This window comes from Nannospalax galili, unplaced genomic scaffold, assembly GCF_000622305.1.
Source record: "Nannospalax galili isolate Female #2095 unplaced genomic scaffold, S.galili_v1.0 scaffold663, whole genome shotgun sequence".
In the NCBI taxonomy this organism is placed as follows: Eukaryota; Metazoa; Chordata; class Mammalia; order Rodentia; family Spalacidae; genus Nannospalax; species Nannospalax galili.
Window position 1 is genome coordinate 8,261,928 of NW_008351881.1, and position 12,664 is coordinate 8,274,591.

At 42.6% G+C, this 12,664-nt stretch overlaps 1 long non-coding RNA gene across 2 annotated transcripts in view; it reads right to left on the reverse strand.

The window, feature by feature from the left end:
• The window catches only part of LOC115066910, a 36,330-nt gene extending 31,072 nt beyond the window's left edge, over nucleotides 1–5,258 (reverse strand). For both annotated transcript variants that reach the window (XR_003846355.1, XR_003846354.1), the window contains exons 1-2: nucleotides 5,109–5,258; nucleotides 537–646 (exon numbers count right to left, since the gene is read on the reverse strand). This is a non-coding gene — a long non-coding RNA (uncharacterized LOC115066910). The remainder of the gene's footprint in view (nucleotides 1–536; nucleotides 647–5,108) is intronic.
• Between the last annotated feature and the right edge of the window lie 7,406 nt (nucleotides 5,259–12,664).

Consider the following 12,664-nt stretch of genomic DNA (forward strand, 5'->3'; position numbering starts at 1 on the left):
CAAACCAGTGCCACCCACTCTGAAGACAGGTCTTCCCCATTCAGTTAATCTCCCCTAGAAAAAGAAAAGCTCTCACAGACACATCCAAAAGTATGCTTTATTAATACCCTAGATGGTTCTTAATCCAATTGAGTCAACAATAGTAATTAATCATCACACAAATAACTAAATCTGGTTGTTATTCCCAGTTTGTCTGTCTTAAATTGACCGCTACAATACCTGATGACTCAACAGGTAGCATGTCAACACAATATATATATATATGTGTGTGTGTGTGTGTGTGTGTGTGTACATATATGAGATTTATTGGATTGGTTTACATGATTGTGGCTGAATAGTCCCTCTGCATGCTGGAAAGGCCAGGAACCTTGTAGCTGGTTAAGTCCACAAAGTTGGCTGCCTCAGGTGTCCCAATCTAGTGCAGAAAACCTGCAAGATTTCTAGAGAGTGGCTGGTCTTCAGTCTACACTGGAAGGCCAAAGAAGGTGGAGACTGATGTCAACAGAGGACACAGCTGTAGCAAGAGATGTACTTACCAGCAAGAGGCAAAGGCAGGCATTGCTTTTTCCTTGGATCCTCTCACTGTTGGGCCAGCAGATTGAAGGTGCTATCCACTCCTCCCTCGGATAATCCTTTCTGGAAAAGCCTTCACAGATACACCCAAAGATGATTTTATTAGTTCATTCCAATCAAGTTGACAGCTAAGATTAACCATCACAGATACTAAGGGATAAAATGCTCCTGGGTTTTCAAAAGCATTGGGAAGGACTATAAATGGACACCAGTCAGCTGCCTGATCAGGCAGTATAGCTATGGATTTCCCTGTGTGGCCACTCTAGTAACTGGAATATGACCCTGGAAGATTATTACATTGCTGTGAGAAATGTTCGCCCACTATGAGACGTGAGGCTAAATCAAGGTGACTCTTGCTCTTCCTCGTGTGTCGCCTTCTTCTTGCGTCCGATCTGTACTGCTGCAAGGACTAGGGATGAAAATGCTGTTCTGCAAAGACCTATGATTCCTGTCCGAATCACAGCAGCATAGGCCAAACTGAAGGTCTCCAGTCTCGGTGTTTAATTGATCCTCACAAAGGCCCCTGCTGAGCATTGCATATATATAAACACACATTTACCTATTACTTTGCAAAAAGTGAATCATCCCATAAGGACCCACACACACACCCCTCTTTTTTTTGGAGATGCAGTTTCTCTTTGTAACTCTGTGACTCAGGCAGGCTTCAAATTCACAGTCCTCTTGCCTCTGCCTCTTGAGTACTGGCCTTATAGCTCTATACCATCACACTAGCTTTGGAATCCATTTTCACTACAAAAATATTAAGATCATCTTTCTGCAGTTAAATACTCTATATTATTTGTAATGGCTACATAACATCTATTGTGTGAACACTTCATAGTTTACTAAACTTGACATTGGATATTTTAAAAGAGGGATAAGGAATTTCAAATTCACGTTAAGAAATATGTAGAAGGTGTGGAAAGGTAGCTCAGTAGTTAAGAGCATGTACTGCTCTTGTGGAGAACCTGAGTCCAGTTCCCAGGACTGGACTACCTGTAACCACAGCACCAGGGTACCTGACACTCTTTCTGGCCTCTGCTGGCACCTGCACTCACACATGTACAGTCCCCCACATAGATATACACACAGTTAAAAAGAGAAATTTAGGGGCTGGAGAGATGGCTCAGCAGTTAGGGACACTGGTTGTTCTTACAGAAGACCCAGGTTCAAATCCCAGCACCCACAAGGCAGCTAACAACTGTCCATAACTCCAGTTCCAGGGGATCCTACAGCTGTCCTCCATGGGCATTGCGCAATAGGGGTGCACTTACCTACATGCTAGTTAATATTAAAAAATAGAAATTTTTAAAAATTTAAAAAGAAATATGTAGAATATCAGATAGTTTCATGAATATGTTTGTAGAACTGGAAAGCTCAAACATTCTGCCTAGATCCTGGTGAGTCTCAAAAGTGAAACAAAACAAAAACTTTTCTGTGACTATTTCTTTGAGATGAATACTTCAGCTCTTCGACTTTCTAGGAAAAGACTATCCATACTTATTTTTCAGTTCAGTGCTATATTTATAATATTAACTAGATAGTAAATAATATCGTACAGAAAATTTCCAAAAAATAAACCCACTTGGATAAGGCAAATATACTGCTTAGTAGCTTTATAAATCTAATTCATAATTTTTTGGTTAGAATTCAAAAAAATAAAATGAGCTTAAAGCCTGTGCATTTCTTTTTCCTGCCAGTGGAAATGGAAGAAAGAACTTTCTGTGGTTCCTGAAGCAAGCTTGTAAACCTTCTAAGAGTGGGAGTGACTTCTAACTGCGTGTTCGGTACAATACTGCTGTGTATCCATCTGGCCCTGGTGCTTTATTACCTGATACGTCTTTCAGGGTACATTTTAAACACATCTTTTCATCCATGGAACTTAATTTCCCTTTGAGTCTGAGCGCAATAATTCCACAACTCTATTTCATCCTCATAGCAAATACATTAGATAAATTTCATAAGCCTACATACTGCCTTCCAGGAACTATCTTTATAAGTTCCATAAATCAAGGAAAAAAATTCAGAAGGATTTTTCTTAAATTCTACTTCAAAGTTATTTATCCTGTCTATGAACTCAATTTTCACAAATATTGAGAAATCAGCTTTTGTCCCAAATATGCCTTTTAAAGTTATAGATCTGTCTACAAAGAAGTTGCCATGCTCTCCAGAATTTCTTCTCAAAGAAGAGTCCATTTCTAGGGATCTACTCTTATCCCTCAAGGAGCAGCACTAACAACCCAATGAGACTTGATAGGCCTTCTCTGACTTTGGACCTAACAATGGTTGCCTTTGTTGCCTTCTAACAAGGCTGCTATGGATGCCTATCTCTTGGAAAGACCAGAAACCCCCTGCCACAGCTGCTAGGTTCCTGCTCTAGTCAATTATTACAGCGGACCAGCATTGGGGCCTTTGATTTGGGGCTGACTCTGAAGACAGTCTTTGACAGCTCTCACCCACTGCATCTGAGATATGAGGGTGTAGCCATGAGAGAGGCCCGGGCTGTGAGGAGAACCTGCAAAGCCACTGTGAGTGTAAAAAGGCAAACTTGTGGAGTGACATAAACTAGATATTGTACCCAGGAAAACCCTGGGAAAAGAGCAGTAATTACTTTAGAGACACAGCAAGTCCCCAAGACAAAGGGGTGGGGGTACGACACAGAGGGAGGGAGGGCAGGAGGGAGGGAGGGAAACCTGTGCTCTGATTGGGTCATTCCACCATCCACATTTCCAACAAAAAAACAAGTGTTGTATGACTTCTGCCGAGATGTGAACACCTGTTCACCCCACACAGCACCAACAGATCAGAGAAATTATTCCACCCAAGTCTAGCTTGGTGGACCAGTCGAGCTTATTTGGGCTACTTATATGGGTGAGGGTTATTTACAGGAGCACAGGTAACGCAAACGCAACAGCATCACCAGAAGTCCACTCCAGCACTGACAACGCATGAAAGTTGATCCTGAGAGTTCTTTAAACAGCCTTTAGGCAGCTCCTCTAGACTCTGCATATATATAAAACCTGAGGGAGGGACTTTGTGAGTTGTGATTTTCTGAGTTTCCTGAGCCTGCTAAATTCTGTTAGGAGCTTCCCTCTAGGAAGCACTGCTTTGATTCAGAGGAAGTAGCTCACAACAGCAACTCACCACTTGTCTTGCCTAGAAATGGAATGATCATAGTGATCCTCATATGAAAGAGGTGAGTTGGGTTTAGAGGACCTAAGGGGAGGAGAGTTCTTCCCCACAGCTGAAGTGTAGGTAGGAACTAGCACATCCAAAAGTGAAACTTTGCTGGACACTGGAAGCCACCTATTTGAGGTTTTTGTTAGTTTTCTTAATCTACAAGGAAAAGAAGTATGGCCAAGCATGGTGGCGCACGCCTTTAATCCCAGCACTCTGGAGGCAGACGCAGGCGGAGCTCTGTGAGTTCAAGGCCAGCATGGTCTACATAGTGAGTTCCAGGACATCTGGGGCTACAGGGAGACCCTGCCTCAAAAAGCCAAAAAGAAAAAAAGTGTGAAAGGTCTAAATGATCTGCAGTGTTCTCTTCAACTCAAAGTACTTAACAAAGAGCTAATAATGCCTCCCCTTATTTAAGACTTAGTTCCAGACAGTGCTATGATATTGCAAGTAACATTTTACTATCAGAACTAGTATAAGAGTTATGTAGTATAAGACCGTAAGATTTGTCTCTAGATTGCCTTTGAACAAAATACTATGTAGACCAGGTTGTCCTCTATCTCACCGAGACCCACCTGCTTCTGCCTCCCAAGTACTGGGATTAAAGGAGTACACCATCATGCTCAGATAGCATTTATTTTTAATGATGTAAAAAGCATCCTATCTCCCACATATTATTCCATTTTCTTTATACAGAACATCTCAGAACACAAACGTGAAAGCCAGAGCCTGTTCTAGAAGAGGCATTGGCGTTTACCTCCTTGGAAAGAGTGTTAGGTACAAAACTCATCTCCAGGGGCAATGGTTTCCAGAGAGTACTCCAAAGGTCACTAGTTGGCCATGCACAGTCAGTGATGGTCAAATACTCAGCTAAGAAAAATTAAACTGGTTTCTTTGGTAAGTAGATATTAGGTCATCGTACACCACCCAAAGGAGAACATGGGTAGTAACATTTCACAAACTCACTCTCAGGAAACTCCCATAGTTACACAGCATCCTGAAAGGCAACCTTTTACTGAATCTGCTGTGGGAAGCCCTGGCCTCATCAGCCTGCCTGTCTTTCCTCACTGGCCATCTAGTTTTCACAGCAGAGCCTTTCTTCTGTTGGTAATCTAGAGTATTCTGAATAAAAGCAAGAAACTGAGCTCCAAAACTGTAACTTTTTAGCACCGATTGCTACTAATAGAGGCAAGAAATACCTTCAGATGTTCTTAGAAGAAAAGATCATTGGAGCGAGAGAAGAAGAGGGAGGAGAAGAAGAGGTAAGAAGGATAAAAGCAGAAACAAAGGGCCACACAGAAGGAAGACTAAGAAGGGCTGTGAAACCACACATCACAACATCCCACCCCCACACGCACCCAGGAATCTTGACCTCGGTTGTGTTTAAGCCATCAAAAAAGCTGCATTCTTGCAGGGGCAGCTGACCAGGGACAAGAGGGTCTCCCAGGCCCTTGTCCTTCTAGCTTAGCCTCTTCAGTGAAAGGAAGTTTGCTAAACACACAGCAAGTCTTTGCTGTCGCTGCAGTATGATCTCATGTTCGTGTGCTAGGAGTTAGCTACTTTGAATGTACGTACACCGCCCACTAAATGATTCCATCATGACTGAAAGAAAAACACACAAATGCTGACTGCAGGGCCAACGCCACATCTATTTAGCTTAGACTCGCAGACTCACTCACACATGTTCCGAGTTCATAGTGTTCAGAGTTTGAGGCGCCTTGGAAACAAGCTGCTTGTGGTGACTGTGGATGCCTTTGTAACCCTTTTTCTCTTTATCCGAAGATCAATAGTAAACCCCCCACCCCACCTGGTCACTAAGCCTTCCTGTCACCAGGGACAATTGTGATGTCTCCTTAGAACTTGTCAAGCCTTAGCAAAACGTCTGAACAGACATGATGAGCTGTGAGCTGGAGAATTCAGAATGCTACCTGCAATAGTGGCACCTGGTGGCTTCTAAGTCCTATTGCATCTCCCCGAGGCAAGAAATAAAGGCTGAATTCAAAACACCAAGTATTGTGGGAAAACATAATGGTCACCTATGAGTTATAGGAAAGGATCCTAGAAATGGTGAGATGTAAGCCCCTCCCTCCGGTGTTTACTCTGCTCACTACACCATGAATAACATGTCATTCCTTGTTTTCCTGGGCGGGGGGCATTTTGAGCGCCAGGGGTGGGTGTGGTATGGCCCCACGCAGTGTTCTGAACTAGATTTGTTTTCTATGGTCTGCAATCTGGTGACCCCTTTTCTGCACTCTGGATAAATATTTGTCAACCCTGGCAAACCCAGCTTCATACCCCTCCCCACAACTTTCAAAAATGGCATGGACTATAATCACCTTCAACCTAAAAACTCTGGAACTGGGGCAGTTAGAGAAAACGCCATCGATGGGTGTACGCCGTGAAGATGAGGAGCAGCCAACACAGCTCTCCACAGGAAAATTCTGAAGAGGCAGGAACCCTGAAGATGCAGACAAGATGGTCATGAGAGAGAAGAATACAATAAAGGAGAGGCCAGAAGCATGGAAGGAAGGCAGGGCACTCAACCAGGGTGTGGCTTGATCAGCAGGCTACCTTGGCTCTATCTTTTTTTGAGCTAAATTGTTAGGTTTTTTTTAAAAGCAGACCTAGTGACTTGGGTCTATAACCCCAGTTACTTGAGAGGCTGAAGCAAGAGGATTACAAGTTCAAGGGATGCCTGGGCCACAAAGCAAGTTCAAGGCCAGCCTCGGCAACTTCAGGATGCTCTAACTCAAAAAGTAGAAGGAGGACCGAGGAGCACAGTGGTGCCTAACATGTGGGAGGCCCTGGGTTCAATTGCCAGCAACGTATATCATGTGCACATACACACATCACAAAATCAGTGACTTCCTAGCAATACAAAACTAGTTAAAATATTAAACTTTTCTCAAAATGTGAATTTTTTTTCACACTCTATAAGTTCTTAAGTATTCCTCTGTCCTATTTTTGTTAGTTTTCTGCAGTGTTCAACAGCCTTGGCGAAAAGACTTCTTGTTCAAACTGGAAGATATTGGACACTTTGCTTCATATATTTGCATGAAAGAGTCAACCAACCATCCAAAAAAAAAAAAAAAACATAATCTTTGTGCTTTACTCAGAAAGGCCAAATTCAGTTCTGCAGTGGTGCTGTTCGAATTTAAGTTCCAGTCAGCTCACTGATCTCCCCACTCACACTATAAAACATATTAAGCCCTGTGCTGCCAATGTCTCCCAGACACCTGTAAGTCAAATTCACTGCTGGGAGGCACACATAGCATCCAATCCCTTCCTCCCACGGTCCTTGAAACAACCTGAGAAAAGAATTCTCCAAACCCTGGCTTGAAGAATCTTAACAAGTTTATTGGACTTGCTAACTAAGCTTGGGGTGCAGGTTTACTTACAGCTGTGTTCGAAAGTCCACACCCAGACATAAATCCTGTTGTTCCAGACAGGACAGCCTCACAAAATGACAGGAGACCAGCCTCATGGTTTTCCCAGGTTTTTACCCTTAGCCCCTCCCCTGAAAGTGGCTATGGGCAACCAATTGGCTGGAAGAGGGAAGGGGAGTGGCTTCTTTACAGAGCGTGGGAAGGAGGTGGGTCCATGGCTTGTCATCACAGAGTCAGAGGAACATCTGGGTCACACAACACCTAAGCCAGAAAGTGAAGAGTCATCGTAGGACCTCACATGTCTCACATCCAGCTTCTCACAAATTTGCCTAAATTGCAGGAGCATAAACTGTAGCCACAACCTTTCTTTGTGTGGTCTTCTTAAGCACTGACTGCTACACCCCTTTGACCTCAAATAGAAACATTTCCTAGGGTATTGGTGTCTTGAGTCTTCTCAGTTTGGTCACTATTGGCAATTGAGGCCAACAGATATTCTTTCCTATGGTAAATTTGACTTAGCTATGAATCAATATTGCTTTAGTCCTAAGTCAAATTTCACCCAAAATACTCTAACTAAATGTTTTGTATTAGACACTGCTGGGCAAGAAGTGTAAGAAATGAGATTTAAATAACTCATGTTTGAAGAGACATACTTTCAAATTAACTATAGTTAAATGAAATATATGTATAATAAATGGATGACCTGACCTGAGTTAGATCCCCAGGGCCCACACAGTAGAAGGAAAGAACTGATTCCCACAAGCTGGTCCCTCACCTCCACATGTATGCCATGGCATACACACACAAGAAGTAAATAAACATAACAAAAACGTTAAGATAATAAAACAAATGGATTTAAAAGTCAGGCAATAAGGAAGTAACAATGAATTTTTCCTGAGGAATAGAGATGAGAAAGGATGTTGCTTCCCTAAAATTTTCCCTTTTTGCTGGGAGATCCACCCCCATTCAGGGTCTCCTGGTCCTGATGAGGACTGACAAACCGACATAAGACATTCTATTTGGATTTTGCATAGTTTATGTGACATTTGGAAGGGGTGACTTACAAAGACGTGGATTCTTATAGGCTTTTCCTTTTCCATGTTTGAAATGCACACACCATCCACCTCCCACCGACAGTCTTCCTCGCTCCCGTTTGCCCATGCTCAATATGGTAGCAACTCCACCCCTTTTTCCCAGTGTGCTCTGCATCACCCATGCTGGCCCTGGATCAATTCCAGCTTTTTGGAGGGTCTTTCAGGTTACAGATGTGAACTTTTAGAATCAAGTAACTATCACATCAAAAATGAAAGTAATTTAATTGTACCTGTTATGAAATAAAATTCTTCATTCTACTACTTGATTTATGTGCAAAATGTTGTGTAATTGAACTTAAGTAAATATTATTTTCAGTCTTATCATTACCCCATAAAAATAGTAGCCAGATAGGAAAAAGACCAGATTTTGCTTTCCCAAAAGAAGGGGGTAAGACTAACAGTTCTCAAAATCCTTTGGGAGTAAGGATCAGCAAGCAGAGTGGATGGGCCAGGTGCTACCAGCTGTGCCCCACCCACAGCTAACTTGTTCTTAGTGCCTGTACCTCCATCCTAATAATGGGCAGAGATTCCAGCAACCTTGCATAGAGATGCAGGTATGAAAAAAAAAAAAAAAGATGTCCACAGACTGAGATGGAACAGCTGAGAATTTCCTGTAGGTCAGACTGCTGAGGTTTGTGTAAAATTGGACACCAAGGCAAAGACACAAAGGACACAGCATTTTTGTCCCAGCAGTATTCCTGAGAGGACTAGGTAAATTACTGAGTATGCTCTCCCCTGGACCAAAACCATCTGAGTAAGAGGGTAGCCCACCTGCTCCCTGAGCTATCCTTCCTCCACATAATCCCAATAGGATAGGCTCTTTACTCTTTCAAATAACATGACTCCCTCCCCCCTCAAAAAAATCATGATTAATTATTTAGACTCTGTTTTGGAAATAGAAAACTAAAGAGGTGAGGAGGCAGGAAGACAAATATAGCCTCCTTTATCTGGGATGCTAAACTGCACCTGAGGCAAAGAACCCTTCACCCTCCACCTTTGGAGACGTATGGTCCCCACCCGGGGAGCTGCCTGGCTTCTTTAGTATGGGACTATGACAATGTAGGGATGTGAGATTTGAATAAAAAATAAATTCTGCTGAATCTCACATATGGTGTCCTAAAAATGTCCAAAATGATGTCATCCAAAGGGAGGAAGGAGGAGGGGGGCTGCAATTAGATGGATGAGGAAGAGGCAGTTGAGAAAACAGATTAATGATGCCTTTGACACAATCAGCCTGAGAGGAATACCGGTTTCCATGACAACCAAATCACTTAACCTAAATTAACAAAGCTGTTAAGAAAGAGAAACTTAAAAGATGGGGAGGGGAAAAGCCAGATGATCCTCTTTGGGGAAATTAAATGGCCTGTCCCATCCTCACCTGCGAGAGGTGTGCACATTAACTACATGTCTGCAGGGTGTGTATTCCCTTACAGTTTCTGGTTCCCAGCAATTAGTGTTCAGAAGCAGTCCAAGGATGTTGAGAAATTGTGGCTAATGAGGACAGTTTTCTGATAGTACAGCCTTATTATCCTGATTCAGCCTGAGCTAGGCAGCAAGGATGAGGGACAGACAAAAGACAAATTCTGATTTTCCCAAACTTTATGTAGCTGTTCCCACACACCACAACTGCAACATCTTCCCAGAAGCACTTGCTGGGAATTATCCAGGTCAGACCGGATTCTGGCATTTTGTATGTAGCACAGAACAGTCATTTATTTGTACAATGAAAGACAGAGCCATTCACACTGAAACAGAGGTGAAAGAAATAATAGACAATTATTTATGTGGAATTTAATGTCCCGTATTAAGAAAGGAATTGTAGTTTGAATCCAGAGCTGAGCTCTCCTCAGGTTTCCCTGTGTCTGAGGTGTGTTGAGATACCATGGGCTCAAACAAGCATCCATGAAAGAGGACGGCAGGACGGCAGGACAGCAGGACAGCAGGATGGAGTGGGGGTACTGCAGTTGGTTGTTACTAACTTATCATAAATTATCCCTTTACTTTCTACTGAGCCTAAAGACCGGGTGTGGATAGGGGACAGTTGTTGGCCTGGGTCTGCATTGTTTCCATTAAAAACATGTCTACTTAAGAAATTCTACCAACCAAAATGGGAAAAGCCTACTAATAGAGAGAATACTGTCAGTTTCGGCATCTCCTGGTTTAGTGAGAAAAAGTGTAAGCAGTATGTCATAATAGTTACTTTGACCCCTTGTTCATATATTCAATGTTATTAAAACCAATATACTAAGGTTTTTCAAACTAAAATCCAAGCTTCTATCAAGTCTAAGAAATAAAAAAGGTAGGAAACATGTACACTGGTATTTTTAAATCACTTTTATTTCTGTGTGTATGTGTGTACATGTGTGTATGTTGTGCCAGTAGTACACATGCCTCTGGAGGCCAGAGGTTGATGTCCTGTTTCTTCCTCACTCTCTACCTTTTTTTTTGTTTGCTATGGTTCTTTTTCACTCCTTCAGTTTCATACATACATACATACATACATATATGTATGTATGTATGTATACTGTACTTTGATCATATTCCCCAACATCCTCTCTTCCCCTTTCCCTTCTCTTCCCACTGAACCCCTTATTCCTAACAAGTCCCCCTCCTATTTCTCTCTCTCTCTCTCTCTCTCTCTCTCTCTCTCTCTCTCTCTCTCTATCTTTGTAAAGACTTCTCTTCTCTCTCTCTCTCTCTCTCTCTCTGTCTCCCACTGTATTTAATTAGGGTTGCTTACATGAGCACTGGTCAGGGGTTATTTGAGCAAGGACAACTTACTAATGATGATGCCACTGAAGAAAATTGCTCCTCCTCCCCAGCAGCCTCCATCTTCTTTTCTGAGTCAAGGAATCTTACTAACCTGGAGCTCACCAACTAGGCTAGGCTGGCTGGCCAGAAAGCCCTCTGATCTACTGCCCCAGCTCTGGGATTGCCCCCAAACCTAGCTTTTTATGTGGGTGCTGGGGGTGAAACTTGGGTTCTCATGCTTTACCATCTATTACAGTCCCTGGAATATTTTTTTTTAAATCAGGTGACACCCAACAGCTGCACAAGTGCATCTTTCTGTTCCAAAATTTAATTATAAATTTAGACTTGTACTTTATTTTGAATTCTACTGAGGATGAAAAAAATACCTGATCTGTTGTTCTAGTCTGCCTTCGATTGCTGTGACAAAACACTCTAATACCAACTTGGGGAGGAAAGGGTTTATTCAGCTTACATCTCCCAGGTCACAGTTCAACAGGGAGCCCAAGGTAGAAGCTGAAGGCAGGAACCTGGAGGCAGGAGCTGGAACACAGGCTATTGAGTAATGCTGCTTACTGGCTTGCTCCCCTGGTCCATGCTCAGCTGCTTTCTTATATAATACAGAACAACCTGCCTGGGGTGGCACCACCCACAGTGAGCTGGGCCCTCCCACATCACTCAACACTCAAGAAAATAACCCATAGACCTGGTCACAGGCCAGTCCAATGGAGGCAATTACCCAATTGAGACGCCCTCCACCCAGGTGTGTCAAGTTGACGACTAAAGCTATCCAGCACATCTGTGAAGCAGGGTCACTATTAGGTAGAAAAAAGTTTAAATTTTACCTTCTGCTTTTCACACGCTGGTAGCCATTTATATTTCTTCATGAATTGCTTATGTCCAAATTTCTTCTGTCAGCCTTAGAAGTTTTGCTATATTGAGATGCTAAAACTTTAAAACTAGTAACTTTATTATCTGACATAGTTAAGGAAAATATGTCCCAGACTACTACTTTTTACTTTTATGACATTTTGACATAGAAAAGTTTCCTTTTCAGGGCTGACAGATGGCTCAGTGGTTAAGAGCACCAGCTGCTCTTGCAGAGGACCTGGAGTCGGTTTCCAACACCTGCCAACAACCATTAGTAACTCCAGTACCAGGGGATCTGACACCCTCTTCTGATCTCTGTGGGCACTGCACAACACGGGTGCCCTTACATACATGTAGGCGGTATACTCATACACATAAAAATAATAAATAAAATATTTTAAAAAATTTTTGTTTCCCTTTCAATAGTAAAGTCTGTGGACATTTTACTTTGAGAAATAACTTTTATTTCAGACAAAAGTCTCACTATGTAGACCAGGCTGGCCTCAAACCCACAGAGATGTGCCTGCTTCTGCCTCTGAGTGCTGGGATTAAAGGTGTCTGGGGGTACATACCTTTCATGTGAAGATTCTTCACAAACCTTAGAGCAGTTCCATGTTCCTGTGTGTCACGAATGATGTGATGGTGTAGCTCATCTAAATTTATCTGGATAGCAACCTTATGCTGCTGCACAATCAATCATATGCTGTACAATCAATTCTCCAGCATATCATCACTGAGATAGACTGATCTATGGTTTGGATGCGCTGGAAGCTAAGCTCGGTAGCCAGTGTGACCCATTGAGAGGTGATGGGGCTT